The sequence below is a fragment of the Anabrus simplex genome, chromosome 2 (assembly GCF_040414725.1).
Source record: "Anabrus simplex isolate iqAnaSimp1 chromosome 2, ASM4041472v1, whole genome shotgun sequence".
Classification (NCBI taxonomy): Eukaryota; Metazoa; Arthropoda; class Insecta; order Orthoptera; family Tettigoniidae; genus Anabrus; species Anabrus simplex.
In genome coordinates this window covers 618,227,496-618,251,299 of record NC_090266.1, presented here as the reverse complement: position 1 = coordinate 618,251,299, position 23,804 = coordinate 618,227,496, and the positions used below count along the sequence as shown (strand labels likewise).

The window sequence follows — 23,804 nt, the reverse complement described above, 5'->3', positions numbered from 1 at the left end:
TGTAGCTATGGAGGACTGTAAAAAAAAAGAAAACCTTTTGTAAACGTACCTACCTAAATATTTATACTGCAAGGTTGATTCAATTGTATTTTAATAATTTCTTCATAACTAAATTTGTAGATTTAACTATATTGATAAGATTTTCCGCCAAATTGGTGAAGGACAAATAATGCATATGACTGAACGGGTGCCATATTTTTACTTCACATCGTAATAGACCCCTCTTTAGCCGTTTATTATTAATATAAATTATTATACTAATGTCACCATAATCCAATGTATGTAATGCATAAAAGCCCACAAACGAACTTGCTTATGTGGATCCAATGAAATGTTTATAGTTAGGCCTACGTATTACTGCATGCTGAATAATGTGAATGGAAGTTGAAGTTGACACACATAGGAATTTAAAACTTCTATTGACCATGGATTTACGTCATGTAGGTTGGAGTGGCCTACTTGAAACGAATTTATACCTTAGAATTCAGTCATTTTGTCGTTAAAAAGAAAAAGGGCATGAAGTATACCCTGGAAATATATATTCCTATTATGATATTTTAAAGAACTTACAACTTTAGGCATTGTGTAGACACAGGAAACGTTAAGGGCAACGACGCTTCGTCTTTTTTCAGATTTGATGTTTACTACGAGAGATGCATTCTCATTGCGAGAAGATGAGTGACAGACAGAGAGAAAGAGAAATACAACGAGAGAGAGCGACGTTTGTGTAAATAGTGAAATTGTGTATATTTCTGTAGGGGAGCAAAAAAGAAAATAAACGAAATAGATATGATGTTCTTTCATGAATTACAGCTTCTCATTAACGATTAAGAGATTCCTGATGCCTTCCATGTGAGTAAGTGTAATCTGGAAAGTTTTTGAGAGAAAATGTAAAGGTTATGTGATACCTTAAGTGTTTCTTAGACTGATTATTTTGGTATTCCTTCCATATGTGTTTCTCATAACGTAAGAATTATAACGACATTTTGTTCACTTGGGTTGTTGGTAGTTACCAGTGAAGAATCGTCATTTTCCAACTTTTCACTTCTTTTCATATGCATTTTTGCTTCGGGAGCCTCATCTCCATTTAGTAGATGAATTTGGAACGTTTAGCCTTTATGTAGACTGCGTCTGAGTTCGGGTCCTGAAATACATAAGACTGAATAACATTACGAATGTTTTTAAGGGAAGTAACATTTTATTTTGTGCCGTGAACAGTTCGGCCGAATTACAGTATGGTCAAGGCGCGTTGGCTCAAGTGGGGAGGCGTTAACTCCCCAAGTGCTAGGATTCAGGATTGATTCCCAGTAGTAGTATGAAATTAAAACTGTCCCCTTCTGGGTGTTCCTAGTCAAATCAGACAACTTTGTAAATGAGTAATAGCCATAAGGATATACGGTGCGCTTTACGATACCCTTAGGTCATCATGGCCATAATAGTTCGGAACCCCAGCTTAAAAATAATAATGAGAACCCGTAAAATGCATAGAAGTGAATATACAAAGTATTGATGTCATCAGTTTTAGAAATGGGATTGTTCAAATTTCTATGTAAAAATTATATATATTCTAGTTGGTAGTTATAAAAGCAAAGTTTACACTTGTAGGCTTTCATTGCAGTACCATGCATCGGGAAGTATTCGTACCGGTAATGAAGAGTACGTATTGAAAACTTGCCAGTGAGAAAAATAACTTGTGCATGGCAGTGCAATATTATACTTTGCTACAACATTGCAAAAAAAAAAAAAAAAAAAAAATTAGGGCCTATAAGAAGAGTAATAGTCTGTGTCTTCACATGTATAAACTTCTACTAAGGTAGATGCACCAGTAGCTGACATTTACATAATACAGGGAAAACATTTCTCAGCATGTCACACATTATCTTTACGTACTCTCGGATAGATCTCTTTGTGCCCAACATGATGCATAAAAAGAAAATATCAATGTAATCAATAATTATCCCTTAAAATTAATGTTTAAAATGTGTGTTTTCATACCTATAGTTGACACCTTATCAATCAATTACTACTGATCTGCATTTAGGGCAGTCGCCCAGGTGGCAGATTCCTTATCTGTTGTTTTCCTAGCCTGTTCTTAAATGATCGCAATGAAATTGGAAAATTATTGAACATTTCCCTTGGTAAGTTATTCCAATCCCTAACTCCCCTTCCTATAAACAAATATTTGTCCCAATTTGTCCTCTTGAATTCCAACTTTATCTTCATATTGTGATCTTGCCTACTTTTAAAGACAACACTCAAACTTATTCGTCTACTGATGTCCTCCCACGCCAGCTCTCCTCTGACAGCTCGGAACATACGGTACCATTTAATCGAGCAGCTTGTCTCCTTTCTCCCAAATCTTCCCAGCCCAAACTTTGCAACATTTTTGTAATGCTACTCTTTTGTCGGAAATCACCCAGAACAAATCGAGCTGCTTTTCTTCGGATTTTTTCCAGTTCTTGAATCAAGTAATCCTGGTGAGGGTCCCATACACTGGAACAACACTCTAGTTGGGGTCTTGCCAGAGAGTGATATGCCGTCTCTTTACATCCTTACTACAACCTCTAAATACCCTCATAACCATGTGCAGAGATCTGTACCCTTTATTAACAATCATATTTATGTGATTACCCCAGTGAAGGTCTTTTCTTATATTAATCCTAGAATCATACAGTCCCTCCAGTGTAACAGGAATCATAAACTTTTGTCTGTCAGACTACCAAAAAGAAAAGCACTTTAATAAGCATAAAACCAACATTTCACACAAAATACATAATATTATACTTAAAACTACCACACCGGGCGAGTTAGCCATGCGCGTAGAGGCGCGCGGCTGTGAGCTTGCATCTGGGAGATAGTAGGTTCGAATCCCACTATCGGCAGCCCTGAAAATGGTTTTCCGTGGTTTCCCATTTTCACACCAGGCAAATGCTGGGGCTGTACCTTAATTAAGGCCACAGCCGCTTCCTTCCAACTCCTAGGCCTATCCCATCGTCGCCATAAGACCTATCTGTGTCGGTGCGACGTAAAGCCCCTAGCAAAAAATAAAAAATAAAACTACCACACGTAGTGATGACGATACACTCTGGTCAGTTTTTCCTCAATAGGTACATTCACTGCACTGTTTTGCCTGGTGATCAAGACAAATGTGCCTTCGGCATGTCTTACAAAGTAATCTGGTCATTCTTCTTTTAATTGATGGACAAAACGCACAAATTTTTCTTCCTTCAGCAGTACCTGATTGAGGCTCTTCAGGAATGCCATCTTTTCCAAGAATTTTAGTGATGGTCCTCTTCAGGCTGCGCCTCAAAGTTGGTGTCTGAAGTCTCTCTTGGAGCTTTGGAGCCATTAGCATTTCGGATATATCCTTTGCAAACTCTCGCCTTGAAAGTGGCTTTTGGCCTTTTTGAACCATCTTATACACATAAATAATATATCCATTGACAAGTGATATATTAACCGTACTATAAAAGATACACATTGGCCATCTTCTCGTTTTTCTTGAAGAGGACATCAATGTTGACATTGCATCGAAAGTGTCCACGGCACCCTTAGTCCTATTGTGGTCTTCCGCCATACCTTTCTCCGACTGGCTGCTATTGTTCCTACTTCATGGCATGTAGAAAGGAGGATTACATTCTTGTTTGGTTTTACTTTATAGGATACCATTGTTTTTATACCATCATAACAAAACATGGAGGACCAGAGCTTTCTTCCTTTGACTGTTTTCATCTCTGGTGGTATCTGTGGCTTGTCTTTTCTCATTGTTCCAATGATTGTCAGGTTATGGTCGCAATACAGAGAATCAGCCAGACGAATTGAGGTGAACCAATCGTCGGTCGTAATATTTCTGTTTGATCCATGTATTGGCCGGGTAATTTAATTCACGAAATACATTACCACTAATGTCTCCTGAAGAGAGTGGTTCTCTGTCTAATTCAGAAAGAACAGCCACTATCAATTCATCATCGTGCGCTAGATTTTCCATTTCAGTTTCCTATTAAGCTTACGTATTACATACAAAAAACATTACTGTAATAAACCTGATATTCACACTATTTACAGCTATGTACAAATCACGAATACTTTCACAAATCATAAACTTTCGTCTCTCAGACGACGGTCATATCGCAGCGAACAAACAACTGGACCTTTATGCTTGAAATCAAGGTCAGCACTGATTGTTGATAGCTGGGGAAGAATAGATGGAGGCGGAAGGCACAGTTCATTAGCGTCTGGAAATTCTCGCGGAAACTACAGGGGTGCGTAGTCTGGGAGACGAAAGTTTATGATTCTAGTGTTAACACCTAGGTACTTACAATGGTCCCCAAAAGGAACTTTCACCCCATCAACGCAGTAATTAAAAGTGAGAGGACTTTTCCTATTTGTGAAACTCGCAACCTGACTTTTAACCCTGTTTATCGTCATACCATTGCCCACCGTCCATCTCACAACACTATCGAGGTCACCCTGCAGCCGCTCACAATCTTTTAACTTATTTATTACTCTGTACAGAGTAACATCATCTGCAAACAGCCTTATCTCTGATTCCACTTCTTTACAATATCATTGATATATATAAGAAAACATAAAGGTCCAATAATACTTGCCTTGAGGAATTCCCCTCTTAATTATTACAGGGTCAGATAAAGCTTTGCCTACTCTAATTCTCTGAGTTCTATTTTCTAGAAATATAGCCACCCATTCAGTCACTCTTTTTTCTAGTCCAGTTGCACTCATTTTTGGCAGTAGTCTTCCATGATGTATCCTATCAAATGCCTTATATAGGTCAATCGCAGTACAGTCCATTTGGCCTCCTGAATCCAGGATATCTGCTATATCTTGCTGAAATCCTACAAGCTGAGCTTCAGTCGAATAACCTTTCCTAAACCCAAACTGCCTTCTGTCAAACCAGTTATTAATTTTGCAAACATGTCTAATATAATCAGAACGAATGCTTTCCCAACGCTTACATACAATGCATGTCAAACTGACTGGCCTGTAATTTTCAGCTTTATGTCTATCATCCTTTCCTTTATACACAGGGTCTACTATAGCAACTCTCCATTCATTTGGTATAGCTCTTTTAACAGAACAATAATCAAATAAGTATTTCAGATATGGTACTATATCCCAACCCATTGCCTTCAGAATCAAATCAAAATCTCTTTATTTGCAAATGAGATGTCTACCTCGGTGGCAAATGGTACACTAAAATACATTATTGTCAAGCACTAGATATTAAATTAACAAGAGAAGGAAATTTTCCCAAAATACAATATTATACAATTTATGCTAACAATTTTTTATATTAAACACACAGCTCATCCTTAATAAATTTATATTGTTTAAAAAACTCTACTTATAATATCTCCTGTACTACTTACAAATATAGTCAACTGATATACAGTATGTTGAATTACTTCAAATGATACTATACAACTGGTATAAGATTAAAATTTACATTGCATTTATTTACTACTTTTTTTTTTTACCCATTCTGGAACTTAAGTAGCATAACGACCTGCTGCGTCTTAACCAGAGCCCCTTTTGCCACCACTTTTCAGAGTTACTGAAGGGCCTTCATAGCTACCGTAGAGGTCCCAGGGCCCTCGATGTCCCCACTGTACTTCACCCCTACAGGCAGTCCCCTACTTTGGCTGTCCAAACTCCTTAGACCAGAATTTATACACACACATTTTGTTATTTACATTAACCTGCACTGGTCGAATGCCCTCTAATATTTCACTTATTTTCTCTGTTGCTGTTTATTCTCTTCTTGAATATCTGTACAGATTTTGGAAAAGGATCAAACACTACCCCTGGTAAACTGTTCCACTCCTTCACACCCTTCCCAATGAATGAAAATTTACCCCAATTGCTTCTGCTAAAATTCCTTCTAATTTTATATTTGTGGTCAGTCCTGCCGATATAATTATTTTCCAACTGAAGCCTCTCACGGATATCTCCCCATGCTTCTTCTCCTGTATAGGCTCTAAATAATCCTATAAGTCTAGTTTTCTCCCATCACTTACTTAAAGTTTCCCACCCAAGTTCCTTTAACATTTCTGATACACTACACTTTCTCCTGAAATCCCCTGTTACAAATCTTGCTGCTTTCCTCTGCACACTATCTATTTCTTTTATTAGGTATTCTTGGTGAGGATCCCAAACACTGTTTGCATATCCCCAGAAATCTTATCAGTTCCAGCTGCTTTTCTAGTTTTCAACTTTTGTATCTTACTGTAAATGTCATTGTTGTCATAGGTAAATTATACTACTTCTTTAGTATTACTCACATCCCCTATCTGGACATTATCCTTGTAACCAACAATCTTTACGTACTGCTGACCGAATACTTCTGCCTTTTGAAGATCCTCGCATACACACTCCCCTTGTTTATTAATGATTCCTGGAATGTCCTTCTTTGAACCTGTTTCTGCCTTAAAGTACCTATACATACTCTTCCATTTTTCACTAAAATTTGTATGACCACCAATTATGCTTACCATCATGTTATCCTTAGCTGACTTCTTTGCTAGTTTCAATTTTCTAGTAAGTTCCTTCCATTTCTCCTTACTTCCATAACCATTTCTAACTCTATTTCTTTCCAGTCTGCACCTCCTTCTTAGTCTCTTTATATCTCTGTTATAATATAGTGGATCCTTACCATTCCTTACCACCTTAAAGGAACAAACCTATTTTCACATTCCTCAACAATTGCTTTAAACCCATCCCAGAGTCTGTTTACATTTTTATTTACCATTTTCCAGCGATCTTAGTTACTTTTTAAAAACTCCCTCATGCCTGTTTTATCAGCCATATGGTACTGCCTAATAGTCCTAATTTCAATACCTTCCTTTCTTTCACATTTATTTTTAACTATGACAAAAACAGCTTCATGATCACTAATACCATCTATTACTTCGGTTTCTCTATAGAGCTCATCTGGTTTTATCAGCACCACATCCAAAATATTCTTCCCTCTAGTTGGTTCCATCACTTTCTGAATCAGCTGTCTTTCCCATATTAACTTATTTGCCATTTGTTGGTCATGCTTCCTGTCGTTCGCATTACCTTCCCAATTGACATTTGGTAAATTGAGATCACCTGCTACTATCACATTCCTTTCCATATAATTTCCAACATAGCTGATTATCTTATCAAATAATTCTGAATCAGCGTCAGTGCTACTCTTTCCCGGTCTGTACACTCCAAAGACATCAAGTTGCCTATTATTTTTAGAGAAGAGCCTTACACCCAGAATTTCATGTTTTTCATCCCTAACTTTTTCGTAGCTTACAAATTCTTCTTTCACCAGAATGAATACTCCCCCTCCTACCATTCCTATCCTATGATACACACTCCAGTTCCGTGAGAACATTTCTGCATCCATTATATCATTTCTCAGCCATGATTCAACTCCTCTTACAATATCAGGTAAGTATATATCTATTAAATTACTTAATTCGATTCCTTTGTTTACAATGCTTCTACAGTTGAGCACTAACATGTTTATGTCATCCCTACTTGATTTCCAGTTCCCTGTTCGCTTAACACCGCTCCATAGGCCACCCTATTTCCCTGAATGTACCTGTCTATAACCCTTCTAAACAAGTTTCCTAACTTATATGTACCACTGCAGTTTATGTGAAGGCCATCTGGGCGCAGATCCCTGTCTCCTACCCAGCCATTAGGACCTGGAAATCTCACTCCCAGTTTCCCACATACCCACTGCATAGTCTCATTTAAATCCCCAATCACCCTCCATTCAGTATCCCTCCTACACAGTATTCCACTGATAACAATCTCCGCTTCTTTAAACTTCATCTGTGCTACATTTACCAGATCCCACACATCCCCAACTATGTTGGTACTTATACCTGCTTGCCTTTCATTGTTAGTACCAACGTGAAACACTACCACCTTCTCCTTTCCCTCTTCCTTCTCTTCTACTTTCCTCAACATCTGCGTCAACCTAATTCCTGGATAACACTCTACCCTGGTTCCCTTTCCTCCACACACTTTCCCCACATGTCTAACGATGGAATCCCCCATGACCAGAGCCTGAACCCTACATACCTCATTTGATCCCCTCCCCTCCTGGTCAGCCCTATCTTCTCTCACAGCTGCAGAAGCTAATTCCTCCTCCCTTTTCTCCCTCCCATGACCATCTTCCACCTGTCTTTTCCTTTCCACTACACTACATTTCCCTTTCCTACCTTTTCCCTTCCTCCTACTTCCACACATCTCAGTAACAGTTCCCTGTTCCTCATCTTCCCTCAGTTGTTCTACCTGCAGTGACTCTTATCTCTTAAGGCTGACACTTTTTGCATCTATAACTGACACAGATTATACTGTATGATATAACAAAATAAATTACCCTTTAATCAACAAATCATTGTTAATAAGTTACAGCCTACACATCACAGATATCCTGTACATTATAAACTGGATACTTCCCCCTAGCCTTGTATAGAAGAGCAGTTTTTGGTACCTTTTGTTTTGAAGCTGCCATATGTACTGGCATTCCTAGTTTCTCCTCATCCAATGCAGCAGCCATAGATTACTGTGGGTACTTTAGAAATTTACTTTGTTGAGCGTCTATTTTATATCGCCACCTGAAAGATAACTGTGACAAAATTTTAAAAATATACACACCGTGTATCAGCTTTGGGTTATGGTTTATATCAGCTGCCTATTCTTTACACATGGGGTCAGTTTCAAGTTCCCTTATTGGAAAATCATATATAAAGAAATATTATATCTGGCTAGTACGTACGTCCAACCTTTGTCCCATTTCTCTATGGGGTCAGGTATGAAGAGAGATTAATCTTTGTAGCGAGTTTTTATGACTGGATGCCCTTTCTGAAGTCAACCTCATCTAAGGAGTTAATGAAATGAATGGCATGATATATGATAGTAGGAAGGGAGAAGGTGAAACCCACAACTGGCACATAGCCTACTCCTGTCGAATAGCACCAAGGGGTCTGCTCAAGGCTTCATGTCTCCATCCGACGAATGAATCACCATCAACAGTGTCATATGTTACCACTCCATATGAGCACTGTGGAGACGTTTGGAATTTAATCCAGGCATTTGGCATGCAATCTGGTGATACGAAATTGTATACCACTACTTATCCTACCCTGCTGCCAACATTCTGATCGTGAAAATTTTTTTCAATAAGGGTACTCAAACTGGTTAACCAGTGTCAGACCCTATAGACTTGATGCCTTAACGATCAGGGCCATTATATCTATATCTAGCAAGTATAAACTGAATGTTTATAATTTGGAACAGACCAAAATAATGTTTTCACCTAAGTTGACACAAGTGTCAGGTAGAAGTATAAAGCCCCGCTATGGTGTACCAATGGCTGACCCTCCATAATTTATTACATTACATTATCATTATAGACTGTTATGCCTTTCAGCATTCAGTCTGCAAACCTCTGTGAATTTACGAAACGTCGCCAAAGTCCTCTATTTGGCACTAATGTTGTGGCCTCATTTAGTTCTATACCTCTTATCTTTAAATCGTTAGAAACGGAGTCTAACCATAGTCGTCTTGGTCTGCCTCTACTTCTCTTACCCTCCATAACAGAGTCCATTATTCTCCTAAGTAACCTATCCTCCTCCATTCACCTCACATGACCCCACCACCGAAGGCAGTTTATGCGTACAGCTTCATCCATAGAGTTCATTCCTAAATTAGCCTTTATCTCCTCATTCCGAGTACCCTCCTGCCATTGTTCCCACCTGTTTGTACCAGCAATCATTCTCGCTACTTTCATGTCTGCTACTTCTAACTTATGAATAAGATATCCTGAGTCCACCCAGCTTTTGCTCCCGTGAAGCAAAGTTGGTCTGAAAACAGACCGATGTAAAGATAGTTTCGTCTGGGAGCTGACTTCCTTCTTACAGAATACTGTTGATCGCAACTGCGAGCTCGCTGCATTAGCTTTACAACACCTTGATTCAATCTCACTTACTATATTACCATCTTGGGAGAACACACAACCTAAATACTTGAAATTATTGACCTGTCCTAGCTTTGTATCACTAATCTGACATTCAATTCTGTTGAATTTCTTACCTACTGACATCAATTTAGTCTTTGAGAGGCTAATTTTCATACCATACTCACTGCACCTCTTTTCAAGTTCCAAGATATTAGACTGCAGGCATTCGGCACAATCTGCCATTAAGACCAAGTTGTTAGCATAGGCCAGACTGCTTACTACATTTTCAGCTAACTGAATCCCTCCCTGCCATTTTATATCTTTCAGCAGATGATCCATGTAAACTACGAACAGCAAAGATAAAAGATTGCAGCCTTGTCTAACCCCTGTAAGTACCCTGAACCAAGAACTCATTCTACCATCAATTCTCACTGAAGCCCAATTGTCAACATAAATGCCTTTGATTGATTTTAATAATCTACCTCTAATTCCCTAGTCCCCCAGTATGGCGAACATCTTTTCCCTCGGTACCCTGTCATATGCTTTCTCTAGATCTACGAAACATAAACGCAACTGCCTATTCCTCTCGTAGCATTTTTCAATTACCTGCCGCATACTGAAAATCTGATCCTGACAGCCTCTCTGTGGTCTGAAACCACACTGGTTTTCATCCAACTTCCTCTCAACGACTGATCGCACCCTCCCTTCCAAGATGCCAGTGAATACTTTGCCTGGTATACTAATCAATGAGATACCTCGATAGTTGTTGCAATCCTTCCTGTTCCCTTGCTTATAGATAGATGTAATTACTGCTTTTGTCCAATCTGAAGGTACCTTTCCAACATTCCATGCTAATTTTACTACTCTATGAAGCCATTTCATCCCTGCCTTCCCACTCTACTTCACCATTTCAGGTCTAATTTCATCTTTTCCTGCTGTTTTTTGACAATGGAGTTTATTTACCATCCTTTCCACTTCCTCAAGCGTAATTTCACCAACATAATTTTCCTCCTCCTCATGAGCTTGGCTGTTCGCAACACCACCAGGATGATTTCCTTTTACATTGAGAAGATGTTCAAAATATTCCCTCCACCTCTCCAGTGATTCCCTGGGATCTATTATGAGTTCACCCGAATTACTCAAAACACTGTTCATTTCCTTTTTCCCTCCCTTCCTAAGATTCTTTATTACTGTCCAGAAAGGTTTCCCTGCTGCTTGACCTAGCCTTTCCAGGTTATTACCAAAATCTTCCCACGACTTCTTTTTGGATTAAACAACTATTTGTTTCACTCTGTTTCTTTCATCTACGTACAAATCCCTGTCTGCCTCGGCCCTTTTTTGGAGCCATTTCTGATAAGCCTTCTTTTTACGTTTACAAGCTGTTCTCACTTCATCATTCCACCAAGATGTTCGCCTTTTCCCATCTTTACACACAGTTGCTCCTAGGCATTCCCTTGCTGTTTCTACTACAGCATCCCTGTATGCCACCCATTCACTTTCTATATCCTGAACCTGCTTACTGTCCACTGTTTGAAATTTCTCACTAATCATATCCAGGTACTTCTGTCTAATTTCCTCGTCCTGGAGATTTTCTACCCTTATTTGTTTGCAGACAGATTTCACTTTCTCAACCCTAGGCCTGGAGATACTTAGTTCACTGCAGATCAGATAGTGGTTTGTATCATCGAAAGATCCCTGGGAAACTCGTACATTCCTAACAGATTTCCTGAATTCGAAGTCGGTTAAGATATAGTCTATTATATATCTGGTACCTGTAGCCTCCCATGTGTAGCGGTGAATAGCCTTATGCTTGAAGAATGTATTCATAACTGCTAAACCCATACTAGCACAGAAGTCCAGCAAACGCTTCCCATTCCCATTAGCTTCCATATCATCCCCACATTTACCAATCACCCTTTCGTACCCTTCAGTTCTATTCCCAACTGTCGCATTGAAATCGCCCATTAGCACAATTCTATCCTTGCTGTTGACCCTGACCACGATGTCACTCAATGCTTCATAAAACTTGTCAACTTCATCCTCATCTGCACCCTCACATGGTGAATACACTGAGACAATTCTAGTCCTAATTTCTCCAACTGACAAATCCACTTCATTCGCTCATTTACGTGCCTAACAGAAACTATGTTGCGTGCAGTGGTATTCCTGATAAAGAGCCCTAACCCAGACTCTGCCCTTCCCTTTCTAACACCCGTCAAGTACACTTTATAATCTCCTATCTCTTCCTCATTATCTCCCCTTACCCTAATATCACTTACTCCTAGCACATCCAGATGCATCCTCTTTGCTGACTCAGCCAGTTCTACTTTCTTTCTTCCATAAGCCCCATTAATATTGATAGCTCCCCATCGTCCATTTCGTTCGCCAAGTTGTTTCCAAGGAGTCACTCGCCTGTCAAATGGAAGTGGGACTGCGTTACTCCCATAGGTCTGAGGCTTGCTTAAAATGTTCTGAGCTTTGTAAATTCATGAAGCAGGATGCTGCCCTACTTGCACATAGTCCAAGTGAGGATATCTCCTCTAATGGGTTATGGACCTCCGGTGAATTGTATAGTCCTAGCCGCCTGAGCACAAGGAGGGCGGTGACTCAGAATATGTCCGAGATGCCCACTCCCATTCCATAGCAACTGGTATCCTGACTCTCAGGACCACTAACTAGGCCGCTCAGCCGTTGCCCATGGTTCACGAACTAGGACGTGACTACAGTAACCCACACCATGATGTATGTGATAATTTATAACTTTCACTTCAGCCACCATATGGAATTAATACACATTCGTTAAACATACTTTCAAACATTGATTTAACTTTCAGAACCCACGAAACAAAATATAGGCTAATATTTTGCCTAAACTAAACTGTCTCTTTCTCATTTGTATTTTGCACTAACCTCCTTATGAAAAATGCTAAGGTTCCCAACAAACAATATTTCCTGATGCTTCCTTTCATACAAAGGACTTTCAGATCTGGATTATAACTTTAATGACTGCCAACTCATTTTTTTTCTTCCAAAGAGAAACATTTAAATTACAAACTGATGCAACAAGAAATTAAGTAAGAGTGGAGATATTCTCATTTTAAGTTAGGCTGTCAGCTATAGGTACAGGGTCAGGCATAGGTGCATATACCATATAATGCTCTTTGAGTCGTAGGCTATTGTATTACTATTTTAGGCTATTTTTTATATTTCCACACTCGGCTATCTTTTATGTAGCCTGTGTAAGGCCTATAGAGTTAAAGATCTGCTTATGAATGTGAAATTACCACCGAACAAATTTGTATTCCTCACTTATGAATTGACTAAACTCTTTCTCATTTGTATTTAAGTTTTAAGTAAACATAAGTCAACAAGTATTCTAGTTTGCAACAAATAAGCTCCAGATAAAATTAGTGGATTACTACTAGTTGCAACAAACTTCCCTGAATTTGCCATGAACAAGCCATATAGAAAGCATTTTAAGTTGAATTGTTTCAAATCCTTATTTTAAAGAGAAAGCTGGCTTACTGGCAGAAAATGAAAGTGTTCTGAGCCAAGAAGAAACATAAGGCTCTAGTCAACTGTCGAGACGAGCCACACGGCTCTCAGGAGGCCCAAATGACCTGGAGGGGCGGGGAGAGAAGAAGACTAGAGAAAAACAATAGTTGGAAAATCTTACTTTGCTTACTCTATAGTCTAATACTAGACCTGATTCCACCTAACTATTGAAAGAAAAAAAAGCACTCAAAAAAGTGCCTCTCTTGGTTTGTGATCGCAATTCTGACTAGAATAAACTCTTGAATTGGTGTCCGTTGCAGTGTGGTGGTTATGCAGCTATGTGCTTAAATTAGTCAACTGGTGGGACAGTTGAATGGATGAACATAAGGCTAGAGATATTACTAACCAACAGTGATGACTTGAGTCAGTGATGATGTAATTCATCAAGATGAATCATCGCTCATGTTCTGCAGTTGAGCATGGCATTGTGGACATTTTATTCTTAGCTCATTATCTGGGATGCCTTTGAATCCCGGGCTCTCTAACAAGTACCAGAGAGGAATCTTTCACGCTAAAGTGTATGCAGATTTTTCATACTTCATTTTCACTGATACGCATGCCTCCTTTCCTGATTTTTAGTAGGATCAAGTACTTCAATGTCTCACAACAACTGGTCATCTTCAGAGTTTGAATCAGTAGCCTACATAACCTGAATCTCATTTTGCCTGCAACACTTGAATTATTTGTTTAGCATTTATTGAGACTGTATTCGGTTTGTGTTCAGATGACATTCTGAAAGGCACCACAGCATAGTCGGAACGTTAAAACCCAATGTCTGAATGGCAAAATTTAAAAAGGAAGAAAAGTCAAAGCAGAAGGCATACTCTGATGAGCGCATTTAAGCAGAGTTCATATGGCATATACTCTCATCTACAGCCTTGCGTTTATATGAAATAACAGTACTCTCTGCAAAGAAAAAAAGAAAAGAAAATAATATCTAAGTAACACAGTAGTCCAAACAAACAGTAAGCTGTCGCAGTAAGTAAGCAGACTACCAAGTTTTGAGTGATACAACCTATGGGAAATAATTTGAGGGATTAAGAGGGGTCTGTCTATATAGGGTGAAGCAAAATTTGCGCACTCGGGCGTCGCAGCGCGACTCCTCACATGCCAGCAATAAAAATATGTCTCTCACAAAAGTTCGTCCTGCGAGTATATCCGGGAGAAAAAGGACGTTGAAGAGTGACATACTTGCAACACTTGTAACCACATGTAGGGTAACTACCTCTATCAGCACATATTAGTCATGCTTTTTATTTCGTAAGTGTAGTCCAGGTGGTATGTCATCTGGCATCTTAATCGTCAACAGCGATTGCAGCGGGTTCTCTAGAAACCATTTGCACTTAAATACTACGATCCTAGAAATGCACGAACATTTGTTTTCATTGTTCAGCTTTGAAAGACGCCCTTTCCACGTCGTGGGCATGAATTTATTCTCACCACTTCATCTACTAGATACGTTACGTGTTCAGCGTTACTAAATTTTGTACATGTAGGATACATGTGACCTAAGAAACGGTGTCTTACTGTATTACAGTACGTAATGTCAGATGGAAATTAGCAAATAAAAAAGTGCGCCTTAACCCAGGATCGAACCCTCGACCTCCTGCGTGCTAACCCAAAACTCTATCTACTGCACCAACAGTACAACATGACTAGTATGTGCTTACAGAGCTAGTTACCCTACATGTGGTTACAGTGTTGCCAGATTGCCACCCTTCAACGTTCTGTTTCTGCCGGATATACTCGCAGGACGAACCTTTGTGAGAGAAATTTTTTTATTGCTGGCATGTGAGGAGTCGTGCTGCGACGCCGAGTGTGCGAATTTCGCTTCACCCTGTAAATGTAAGTGGATGATGGAAAGAATATCTCATGTTCATAATACAGTACTTGATATAATAAAAATTGACGAATAAAATCTGAGAATGAGCCTATATTCGATTACCACACACAAATTACAACTCAGATAATAATATTGTGAATAGGAGTTAATTGAGATAAAATAAGAGCTAATGTAATATGTGTTGGCCTAATAACAAAAATGAAGAAAGAATACCTGAGGTAGAAGTTTGAATGAATGTATGAATGAATGAATGAATGAATGAATGCTGTTTTCTCCCAGTCACAGATGACCACCAACTAGGGAAAGAGTCTTCAGTCATTGTAACCATAATACATAGTTTTTTTCAAAATACATAATATTGATGATAATCCAACTAAGAAAAATATTACAAAAACATTTAAGTACAGTACAGTATTTCGCATAAATAGTACTTGGATGTATCTTTAATGATTGTATAAACTTAGCATTTGAGATACTTCATAGACATTAAGTGGATCATAATACAGTACTTGATATAATAAAAATGGACAAAATCTGAGAATTAGCTTATGTTCGATCACCACACACATATTCAGAGTTTTAGTAGGCAAGCGACTTCCGTATTTTTACCGGTATTGCACAAAATACATCGATTTTCCTCAGGTTTTTTGTTTTATAGCTTTATTCTTATATACTTCAATCAGCCACCAAATTGTTCATCTCGTTTCCCTTTTTGTTAACATTTCAGTTCCTACTGCCATATTTTTACATATTTTACAAAATTGAACAAGTGTTTTCTTGCTGTAACATTATGTAGTTATTATTTGTCTTTCAGTCTCTTTCGCTCTTTGGACATCCTTCTTACACAATTTTATATCATCACTTTATAAATTTCTTTCCCAATAGTACCCCATTCCAGAGTGTCTGGCCACTCCAGTCCACTACAGTTATAGAGTAGACCGTACAGTCAGTGGCTCTGTACCGAGTGTTGGGTGGCAAGAAATAATTTGACCCCCTAAGAGGACCTATGGCTTCGGGCAGATGAGTTCTCTTAGGTGGGGTGATAGTCCCCTCAGTATAGGAAAGACAGTGGAACCCATTAAGCACCGTCTGTCCTCACGTTAGGGGCAGCTGCAGAAGGCATCTGTACTCCATGTTAGGAGCAGTGTTGCCAGATGTGAGAAAGAGAGTACCTACAATTCAGCTTAAAAGTACCTACATTTTCCCTACATTTACATGCAACCATATATAATTCCCTACTTTACGGTTTTGGAAAGATAACTATAAGTGAGAAGTATAACAGTATTAAATATTGTTAGTAAGGAATTAATAAATACAGGTGCAATAATATTTCAAAAACTCATCAGTTTGAAAGTTTACTAGTCCTGTTCCATCACTGCTTATATCCACTGTTGCTGCCGTTGATGTTGAACGTGAAGAATCACCATATATACAATGAGAATTAAATGAGCTATACATATCTTTGGGAATCATATAATCAAAGCACTGTGTTCCTCACTTTTTCATGTCCACCTTAATCCTAACGCCTCCAGTGTGTCTATGGTAATTCTGTTTCGCTTCTTTTTCCTAGTGTCTGACACCAACGGAAATATTCTTTCAACTGCAGTATTGGAATGTGGCAAACAAATTACAATGTTGACTAGAATACTTATATTTTCAAACTAACTGACATCATTATAATTCTTACACTTTGTCACTTTCTTCCAAAATTTTACATCAGATAACTTCAGCATTTCTGACATTTCACTCTCTGAAAAGTAATGGATCAGAATTTTCCCTTTCATCTAGCAATTTGATTCATTGAATTCTGATTTAAATCTATTAATCAAAACTTGTGACAAAATTATTGGTGGATCGGAACTACTGTCCAAAGCTACTGAAGGTTCAAACAATCTGAATTCATGACTGATATCATGATCTTGCATAGAAAATCTGCCTAGAGCTTCCTGAAATGCCACTTGATCGAATCTTAAACAGTGTTTTCTAAATGTAAAAATGTCTGCTTTAATGTACTACGCATTGTCTGACAATTCTCCAAGAATGTTTTCAGCTTCTGTGCCAAGTTTTACTTCTTATATGGGCAACAAATTAGAAGGAAGTTTGGGGTCGCACACGAAAATTTTTCCACCCTAAATTTCAGAAGGCTTCAGAAATTTATTGCCAATTAGCAACAGAAATCTTTCAGACTCTATTCCCAATACAGTTATAAGCACTGTGTGAGACTGGAACATGGCATTGAAAGAGTTGAAAACTGGCAGCAAAAAATTCAAAAACTGTAAACATGTCTTCATGAACAAATTATCTAAATCTTATAAATAAAGTTGTTGCGGGTCCACTGTCTGTGATGTCACGTATTTCACTATATTTCAATATATTTATCTGTTATTACATAAAATCAGTTTCATGGTCCATTATCGCACTTACACAGATTCACAACTAAGTATTTTTTATTTTCCACCTTGTGTATCGAAAAATCTGTGCAAGTGCGATACGGACCATGAAGCTGATTTTATGTAATCCAAATGCCAACCAGTCAAGCAAAGAAGCTAACACCTACCTCATGAATTTTTCATCTATGTTAATAATATACAAGTAGGTTCGAATCCCACTATCGGCAGCCCTGAAAATGGTTTTCCGTGGTTTCCCATTTTCACACCAGGCAAATGCTGGGGCTGTACCTTAATTAAGGCCACGGCCGCTTCCTTCCAACTCCTAGGCCTTTCCTATCCCATCGTCGCCATAAGACCTATCTGTGTCGGTGCGACGTAAAGCCCATAGCAAAAAAAATAATATACAAAACATGTACCACTTTTAATTAAGCAATTTAGTGTATCGACAAGGTGGAAAATAAAAAATACTTAGTTGTGAATCTGTGTAAGTGCGTTACGGACCGTGACGCTAATTTTACATCATCCAAATGCCATCCAGGCAAGCAATGAAGCTAACACCTACCTCATGAATTTTTCATCTATGTTTATAATATACGAAACATGTACCACTTTTAACCAATAAGTTGCCTTAAGCAATTTAGTGTATCGACAAGGTGGAAAATAAAAAATACAGTATAAGTCCGCTATAGCGAGTACGGCATATAACGAGAACTCCGTTATAGCGTCGACTTTTTCTGTCCCTACAAAATTCCTATATTAAACTGTGTATCGTCCTTCGGTTACAGCGAGAACCCTATCACTGACGCATCCGTTATTACGAGCAATTAAACGCGCGCGATATTTTCCGTTAGCGATATTTATGCACCCCAACGATGATATTTCATGCGATCGATTACCTTCGGCATCGTTTCCTCGCTATGTGCACTAGCGATTTCTCTCGTCGACATTCGAAGGCAATGTCGGAGTCGATTAGTAATACCCGCCGACAGCTGTTCCGTAAAGAAAATTCGAAATGAAAGAGAACATGTTTTCGTAATAAATGCGTAAATAACGTGTCCGATAACGGTTGTTATCTCGTTAAAAATTAGGGCTGACTAAACGACCGCTTAAATTTGAGGCTAAATACTGCAATTAAGTAAGAATGGGATACACCTTGAGATATGGCAGAGTGCTTAATTGATTGAGTACGGTTAAGTTAGGATACGTGACGCTATTTGAATAAGAAAACTGAACCGTTTGCAACAAAATGCGATCGATCATCTTCGGCACGGTATAGTTTTCTCACTTTGTGCATTTGCGAGCTGTCTCGTTGACACTCAAAGGCTATGTTGGCGTTGATTAGTAGACCTAATACCCATCGACTACTGTTCTCTAAAGAAAATTTGAAATGAAAGAGGATAACACGTTTTCGTCATAAATGCGTAAATAACGTGGCGGATAGCAGTTGTTAACTCGTTAAAAATACTGAAGTAAACGATATCTTAATTTTAATGTTATATATGGACATTAAGTAAGAATGTGATACACCTCAAGATATGGCAGAGTACATCACTGATTTCAGAGGATATTTCATATCTTCTCGCGTCTAGTTATGGCTATTTACTTGTAAATTTTTCGTGAGGAGGTTATTTCTCTACATGCATTTCAAATATGTTTTCATGATACATATACTTTTAGGTTAGGTGACGCTGTTTGAAGAAGAAAGCTGAGGTGTTTGCCACAGAAATCTCTGGAGTGATACCGTATTTTTCCGAATCGAAGACTTTTTTCCCCCTCAGAATCTCATGCGAAAACTCAAGAGTTGTAGCATTCGCGGCCTAACAGTTAGTTAATGGATACCACTTGCAACTACCGCGGTAACCACGCTGCTTCTTTTCACACGCGCACAGAACTCGTTGACAATAAACGACCGCCTCTTTACTGTACATCGCTAGCCGCAACAACCGATTGTACAGTGCCTGTGTGTTTCTCAAATCTGCAGAATGGCATCAAAACATGCGACCCTTCGAATTCTTAGAAAAGCCATGACTACTCAGTGGCAGAGTTATAACGCGTATATTGTACTTGACGCTTAGTAAAAAGGTTTATAGACAGCAGGAATATTTTCGTGATGGATAGTCGTATTGTAAAGATACGTGAAAAAGGTATTGCCGGCAAATTTTCAACGGGTTCTAGTCGATATTATGATGCCAATTTTTAAGTTAATGGTTATTACACACTCGGAAATCTAGAATAATTGTGCAGCCGCAAGAAAATACGGCATAGGCCTAACTAAAGCAAATATTTGACGTTAGTGTGAAGACAAAGATACGGCAGCTAAAAAAATGCATACTGTACAAAAAATGCATTCAGTGGTCCGCAACAAGGACGCTTTAAAGGAGTCGAAGATGAAATTCTGAGGTATTTGCACGAAAAACGCAAGGGCGGAATGGCCATACCGTGGCGCAATAAACTCGTTCGTTGACTTTCAACGTCCGCGGTTAGGCCTATATATCGCTAGCCGCTGAATTTGGCCGAACCCGGCAAGCGAGACGTGCGTGTAGCGGTAGCCGGTTATATCTGACGCTGCGTAAAAGTACCGGTAACAGTTTTGTAGACAGCAAGAATAATTTCCTGATGGATCGTTGTATTGTAGAGACGAATGCAATAGGTATTGCCGAAATTTCAACAGGTTCTCTTCGGTATTATGATGCCAATGTTAAGTTAATGGCCCTTAAACCCGCGGAAAAGAATAATAATTGTGCAGCCGCAAAAAAAAAAAAAAAAAAAAAAAAAAAAAAAAAAAAAAAAAAAAAAAAATACGGCGTGACGAAAGTCAATGTTCGGCGTCTAAAAATGCGTAGGCCTACTGTACAACAAGGCATTCTTATGATTTTACAAGAGCCTGATTTAAATTTTTTGAAGGAAAAGTGGGGTTCATCTTGGATTCGGAGAAATACGATACTATATTTTATCATCACAATGAAATTAAACACACTTTCACGTACTATCGGATTACAAAAAAAATCAAGTAAACCGTAGTGTGGATATCATCTGCGGAAACGCAAGTTTTGAACAAACTGACTGCCGTTTCATACCGATTTTAATGTGCATGGGGGGGGGTCCGACTTTTATGCAAAAATCGGATATAACGACAATCCGTTATAGCGAGTAAATTTTTCACTTGTATGAATTCTCGCTATAACGGACTTCTACTGTACTTAGTTGTGAATATTTATCTGTTTTAGGTCAACTCAAGATCGTATCAGTAGTTTCTAGCTTCCGTGTCTATTTGTCTGTCTGTTTCTTTGTTCCACCGTCCGGCTCCATGGCTAAATGGTTAGCGTGCTGTCCTTTGGTCACGGAGTCCCGGGTTCGATTTTCGGCAGGGTCGGGAATTTTAACCATCATTGGTTAATTTCTCTGGCACTGGGGCTGGGTGTATGTGTCGTCTTCAATCATCATTTTATCTTCATCATGACACGCAGGTTGCCTAGGGGCATCAAATCGAAAGACCTGCCTGCACCTGGTGAGCCGAACATGTCCTCGGACACTCCTGGCACTAAAAGCCATACGCCATTTCATTTCATTTGTTCCGCCATCATGGGTAAACAGCTCAGTAGATCTCGATCAAACTTCATATTTAGAGTCTACTCATCGAAGCAGACAAATTATTTAAAAATCACTGAACAGACTGGGGGTTTATGGGAAGACCAGAAGAGTTTATTGTTTTTACGCTGTTGATTATATCTTGACCAGATTTCATATTTAGAGTCTACTTATCCAGGAGCAGGTTTTGTTATTCATATAGCCTAATTTAAAAACATAAAAAATCTGTAGACTATATGTGAAACACCCCTTCATTTTAAATAATTTTTGTTATATTCGTAATTTTGCTTACTCTTCAAATGACAGAGAAAATTACTATTTTCTATGGTCTTCATGCTCTGCAGCCAGTGACGGACACCCTCGCAGACGTACAGTTATTTGAAGGATCCTAAACAGGAAAAAATCAGAGGATACATAATATTTCGCTTGGCCTAAAAATGAACCTCCATCTAATGTAAATGAACACCAAGGAAACATGAGGTAGAACTTTTCCCATTGGTGTCTGTCTGTCTGGTTATCTATCGGTTTGTACATTTCTAAAAGTGGAAAACTGCTGGACTTATTTCACCACACTATGTATTTGGAAAACTACATACTCAGAACTGTGTTATCAGGTGCATTTGATGTCATGGTAATCACATGGAGTTGGTATTTATAGGAAGATTATTCTCATATATTTTCATTAACATTAGGTCTAACAAAAGACTGTTTATAACGAACGTTTAAGAATATCTTATTTCCGTTCCTTGTTGCCATGTTCGTATTTATTGTACGATGGATAATAACGCACATGATTGTACAAAAATTGGATTAAACATGTGAATAGAGCCATGTTACTTCACATAAATTCCTGAAGGAAACATGTAATCCACTGCGAATTCCCATGCAAAGAACAAGTACAAATGCTAGTTATTAAATATTATTTCTGCCACTGTTCTTCTATCACTGCCTTTGGAAATAAGTTCCATGAAACTGGCCACTGCTTTAAAATTCTGTCAACACAATTAGAAGGAGCTAATTGTCTTGTTCTGCTTGGGCCAAGTGTTTTTTGTTCAGTTATCTTTATGTACTCCTGCAGTTCCTCTTGTATTGCCTGTCTCTGTGGACTCCTTGAAAAGTACTTAAAAACTACTGTAAATGAAGAAGTGAATCTATATTTTGCAGCAATTCATCACAAGCAGCACTGTCCGGTTCCATGGCTAAATGATTAGCGTGCTGGCCTTGGGTCACAGGAGTCCCGGGTTCGATTCCCAGCAGGGTCGGGAATTTTAACCATCATTGATTAATTCTGCTGGCACGGGGGCTGGGGGGGTGTGTCATTTTCATCATCATTTCATCCTCATCACGACGCGCAGGTCGCATACGGCATCAAATCAAACGAGCTGCACCTGGCGAGCTGAAGTTCTCGGACACATCCGGCACTAAAAGCCGTACGCCATTTCATTTTTTACAAGCAGCACTAGCAATTAAGTGCGTTGTATGACAAATACAGGACAAAATTAAGGTTTCAGGGTTCCCTTTTAAAATATTTGCCGCAAGAGATTGATTTTTACTAACCATCACACTTGCGTTGTCACTGCAATTTGGTCTACTGAAAGGCCATACTCATCTACCTTTTTTCAAGACTTTTGAAAAGATTTTCAGCATTTGCAGCATCTGTCCCTCTTTTAATCTTGCTCATCAATGATACAATAATTTCACCATCACTGATGTATCTAACCAAAATGCATAAACTTTTGTCACCTGCAACATCAGTGCTCTCATCTAATACAGAGAATGTTTTTTTGACTTCAATTGTTTAATCATTTAATTCTACACACGTCTACTGATAACATTTTTTACCACATTGGTAATTTTTGTTTGCTGCATTTTAAAATCTGAAGCAATTTTTGAATCAGAGAAAATAGTTTGCAATAATTTCACAATATGTTCCATTGATTTAGTACTAAAATTGTGTTCTACTGCTAAGCGAGCCAATCGAATTTCTGCTGTTGTTTTATTGAATTTCACAGATGTAAAAATGTTTGTTAATTGTGTCATACATTTCAGTTTGCCTCATTCCTGTGTTTCAGCAACTCAATTCTACCAGCATTTAAAACTGTATTACAGCACTTACGTTTTGCTTTTTTCTTGTCACTATAATGAGAAGATAACCAGCCTCTAAATTCAGTTTCTAGTAACCACTTTTCCGAAAAAGCTTGTTTTCTCAATTTTTTCTTAAGTTTTCAGTTATTCCCCCGTTCATGCCTGCACTTTTTTTCTTAGATATGGACAGACCCTGCTTCCAGTCTTCAGATTACATTGTGCTGCACAGTAATAAGAGAGTCAATAACCAAATGACACAAAATAAATAAATATCAAACTGAGGCAAATGCACAGCACACCACCAAGAAATTTGACTGAGACTATATGTTACTAAGAGCCAAAGTTAGACTATACAGTACCTACTATTGCTCAAATGAAC

At 38.5% G+C, this 23,804-nt stretch overlaps 1 protein-coding gene across 2 annotated transcripts in view; it reads left to right on the top strand.

Moving 5' to 3' along the window:
- Positions 1–576: 576 nt before the first annotated feature.
- The window catches only part of LOC137498544 (E3 ubiquitin-protein ligase SIAH1A-like), a 264,443-nt gene continuing 241,215 nt past the window's right edge, over positions 577–23,804 (top strand). Inside the window, exon 1 of one of the 2 annotated variants that reach the window (XM_068226225.1) lies at positions 577–852. The gene's annotated coding sequence lies outside the window, so the exon portion shown is untranslated. Of the gene's footprint in view, positions 857–23,804 lie in introns of both variants that reach the window. The other variant, XM_068226224.1, reaches the window with a different exon arrangement.